This window comes from Hylobates moloch, unplaced genomic scaffold (assembly GCF_009828535.3).
Source record: "Hylobates moloch isolate HMO894 unplaced genomic scaffold, HMol_V3 SCAFFOLD_5491, whole genome shotgun sequence".
Taxonomy (NCBI): domain Eukaryota; kingdom Metazoa; phylum Chordata; class Mammalia; order Primates; family Hylobatidae; genus Hylobates; species Hylobates moloch.
Genome location: NW_026657766.1, coordinates 1 through 4,597, shown reverse-complemented (window position 1 = coordinate 4,597; position 4,597 = coordinate 1). Strand labels below are relative to the sequence as shown.

Below are 4,597 nucleotides of genomic sequence, written 5' to 3'. Positions count from 1 at the left end.
ATTCCAGATACTGAGGACCAAAGAGCATATTCTCCTCTAGGTGTTCATAGAGAGGCTTTATAGAGAAGCCACATCCTCAACAATATCCCTGCAACAGATAGGGATCAATGTTCAAAACCATGCTTTGTATAATGTGTATCACGTCCCTCAACCAAAGCACAAAGCATTAAAAGTCATTCTTCAAGGAGTCAGTGGGAAGCAGTCAAGCTCACAAGTGCGTGGCTCTGGTTAAATTGGTAATAGATTTAAGAATATTTGTCCAATTCTGTGAAGAAAGTCATTGGTAGCTTGATGGGGATGGCATTGAATCTATAAATTACCTTGGGCAGTATGGCCATTTTCATGATATTGATTCTTCCAACAGAAGAGCATGGAATGTTCTTCCATTTGTTTGTATCCTCTTTTATTTCATTGAGCAGTGGTTTGTAGTTCTCCTTGAAGAGGTCCTTCACATCCCTTGTAAGTTGGATTCCTAGGTATTTTATTCTCTTTGAAGCAATTGTGAATGGTAGTTCACTCATGATTTGGCTCTCTGTCTGTTATTGGTGTATAAGAATGCTTGTGATTTTTGTACATTGATTTTGTATCCTGAGACTTTGCTGAAGTTGCTTATCAGCTTAAGGAGATTTTGGGCTGAGACAATGGGGTTTTCTAGATAAACAATCATGTCATCTGCAAACAGGGACAATTTGACTTCCTCTTTTCCTAATTGAATACCTTTTATTTCCTTCTCCTGCCTAATTGCCCTGGCCAGAACTTCCAACACTATGTTGAATAGGAGTGGTGAGAGAGGGCATCCCTGTCTTGTGCCAGTTTTCAAAGGGAATGCTTCCAGTTGTTGCTCATTCAGTATGATATTGGCTGTGGGTTTGTCATAGTTAGCTCTTATTATTTTGAGACACGTCCCATCAATACCTAATTTATTGAGAGTTTTTAGCATGAAGCGTTGTTGAATTTTGTCAAAGGCCTTTTCTGCATCTATTGAGATAATCATGTGTGTTTTTTGTCTTTGGTTCTGTTTATATGCTGGATTACATTTATTGATTTGCATATGTTGAACCAGCCTTGCATCCCAGGGATGAAGCCCACTTGATCATGGTGTATAAGCTTTTTGATGTGCTGCTGGATTCGGTCTGCCAGTATTTTATTGAGGATTTTTGCATCAATGTTCATCAAGGATATTGGTCTAAAATTCTGTTTTTTGGTTGTATCTCTGCCCGGCTTTGGTATCAGGATGGTGCTGGCCTCGTAAAATGAGTTAGGGAGGATTCCCTCTTTTTCTATTGATTGGAATAGTTTCAGAAGGAATGGTACCAGTTTCTCCTTGTACCTCTGGTAGAATTCAGCTGTGAATCCATCTGGTCCTGGACTCTTTTTGGTTGGTAAGCTATTGATTATTGCCACAATTTCAGAGCCTGTTATTGGTCTATTCAGAGATTCAACTTCTTCCTGGTTTAGTCTTGGGAGGATGTATGTGTCAAGGAATTTATCCATTTCTTCTAGATTTTCTAGCTTATTTGCATAGAGGTATTTATAGCATTCTCTGATGGTAGTTTGTATGTCTGTGGAATCGGTGGTGATATCCCTTTTATCATTTTTTATTGCGTCTGTTTGATTCTTCTCTCTTTTCTTCTTTATTAGTCCTGCTAGCAGTCTATCAATTTTGTTGATTTTTCAAAAAACCAGCTCCTGGATTCATTAATTTTTTGAAGGGTTTTTTGTGTCCCTATTTCCTTCAGTTCTGCTCTGATTTTAGTTACTTCTTGCCTTCTGCTAGCTTTTGAATGTGTTTGCTCTTGCTTTTCTAGTTCTTTTAATTGTGATGTTAGGGTGTCAATTTTGGATCTTTCCTGCTTTCTCTTGTGGGCATTTAGTGCTATAAATTTCCCTCTACACATTGCTTTGAATGTGTCCCAGAGATTCTGGTATGTTGTGTCTTTGTTCTCGTCGGTTTCAAAGAACATCTTTATTTCTGCCTTTATTTCGTTATGTACCCAGTAGTCATGCAGGAGTAAGTTGTTCAGTTTCCATGTAGTTGAGCGGTTTTGAGTGAGCTTCTTAATCCTGAGTTCTAGTTTGATTGCACTGTGGTCTGAGAGACAGTTTGTTGTAATTTCTGTTCTTTTACATTTGCTGAGGAGAGCTTTACTTCCAACTATGTGGTCAATTTTGGAATAGGTGTGGTGTGGTGCTGAAAAATATGTATATTCTGTTGATTTGGGGTGGAGAGTTCAGTAGATGTCTATTAGGTCCACTTGGTGCAGAGCTGAGTTCAATTCCTGGGTATGCTTGTTAACTTTCTGTCCAAAAAAGAGCCCACATCGCCAAGTCAATCCTAAGCCAAAAGAACAAAGCTGGAGGCATCATGCTACCTGACTTCAAACTATACTACAAGGCTACAGTAACCAAAACAGCATGGTACTGGTACCAAAACAGAGATATAGATCAATGGAAGAGAACAGAGCCCTCAAAAATAATGCCGCATATCTACAACTATCTGATCTTTGACAAACCTGACAAAAACAAGCAATGGGGAAAGGATTCCCTATTTAATAAATGGTGCTAGCCATATGTAGAAAGCTGAAAGTGGATCCCTTCCTTACACCTTACACAAAAATTAATTCAAGATGGATTAAAGACTTACATGTTAGACCTAAAACCATAAAAACCCTAGAAGAAAACCTAGGCATTACCATTCAGGACATAGGCATGGGCAAGGACTTCATGTCTAAAACACCAAAAGCAATGGCAACAAAAGCTAAAATTGACAAATGGGATCTAATTAAACCAAAGAGCTTCTGCACAGCAAAAGAAACTACCATCAGAGTGAACAGGCAACCTACAAAATGGGAGAAAATTTTTGCAACCTACTCATCTGACAAAGGGCTAATATCCAGAATCTACAATGAACTCAAACAAATTTACAAGAAAAAAACAAACAACCCCATCAAAAAGTGGGCGAAGGACATGAACAGACACTTCTCAAAAGAAGACATTTATGCAGCCAAAAAACACATGAAAAAATGCTCATCATCACTGGCCATCAGAGAAATGAAAATCAAAACCACAATGAGATATCATCTCACACCATTTAGAATGGCGATCATTAAAAAATCAGGAAACAACAGGTGCTGGAGACGATGTGGAGAAATAGGAACACTTTTACACTATTGGTGGGACTGTAAACTAGTTCAACCATTGTGGAAGTCAGTGTGGCGATTCCTCAGGGATCTAGAACTAGAAATACCATTTGACCCAGCCATCCCATTACTGGGTATCTACCCAAAGGACTATAAATCATGCTGCTATAAAGACACATGCACACGTATGTTTATTGCGGCACTATTCACAATAGCAAAGACTTGGAACCAACCCAAATGTCCAACAATGGTAGACTGGATTAAGAAAATGTGGCACATATGCACCATGGAGTACTATGCAGCCATAAAAAACGATGAGTTCATGTCCTTTGTAGGGACATGGATGAAACTGGAAATCATCATTCTCAGTAAACTATCACAAGGACAAAAACCAAACACCGCATGTTCTCACTCATAGGTGGGAAATGAACAATGAGAACACATGGACACAGGAAGGGGAACATCACACTCCGGGGACTGTTGTGAGGTGGGGGGAGGGGGGAGGGATAGCATTAGGAGATATACCTAATGCTAAATGACGAGTTAATGGGTGCAGCACACCAACATGGCACATGTATACATATGTAACAAATCTGCACATTGTGCACATGTACCCTAAAACTTAAAGTATAATAAAATAAAATAAAATAAAATAATTAAAAAAAAAAAGAATATTTGTCCAGAGGATCAAATACAACACGTACTCTGCAGGCACTTATCCACGAATAGCGTTTCTCTTAGCCAAGCTTTTGAAAAGCATAGTGTGGCTCTGAGGTTGAAATTCTACTTGGAATCCTGGACCTTTCCATTGCCAATTAAGAGACGAGCCATATACCTTAATAACAAATTGAGCTGTGGCTTGGAATAGATCCTCTTATGAAAACTGATGCACCAGAAGGAACATTTCTCTCTTTCCCTGCTGCTGCCAAGTCATGTGGAGGTGGAAGCTGGAGATTGGGCTTCACCTGTAACCCACTGTTATGGTCGAGGAAGGCATTGCTGCTGGAGGTGTAATGGATGTTAATACTGCTTTACAAGAAGTGCTGAAGACCACCCTCATCCACGATGGCCTAGCATGTGGAATTCGCGAAGCTTCCAAAGCCTTAGACAAGCACCAAGCCCACCTTTGTATGCTTGCATCCAACTGTGATAAGCCTATGTATGTCAAGTTGGTGGAGGCCCTTTGTGCTGAACACCAAATCAAACTAATCAAGGGTGATGACAACAAGAAACTAAGGGAATGGGAAGGTCCTTGTACAATTGACAGAGAGGGGAAACCCTGTAAAGTGGTTGGTTGCAGTTGTGTAGTAGTTAAGGACTATGGAAGGAGTCTCAGCCCAAGGATGTCATCGAAGAGTACTTCAAATGCAATAAATGAAGAAATAAACCTTTGGCTCACACATGGAAAGAAAAGAAAGAAAGAAAGAAAGAAAGAAAGAAAGAAAGAAAGAAAGAAA

General features: G+C 39.5%; 1 pseudogene; it reads left to right on the top strand.

Annotated features, from left to right (window-relative positions):
* Positions 1 to 3,974: 3,974 nt before the first annotated feature.
* On the top strand, positions 3,975 to 4,518 carry LOC116465474 (small ribosomal subunit protein eS12-like; annotated as a pseudogene).
* The last annotated feature ends 79 nt before the right edge of the window (positions 4,519 to 4,597 follow it).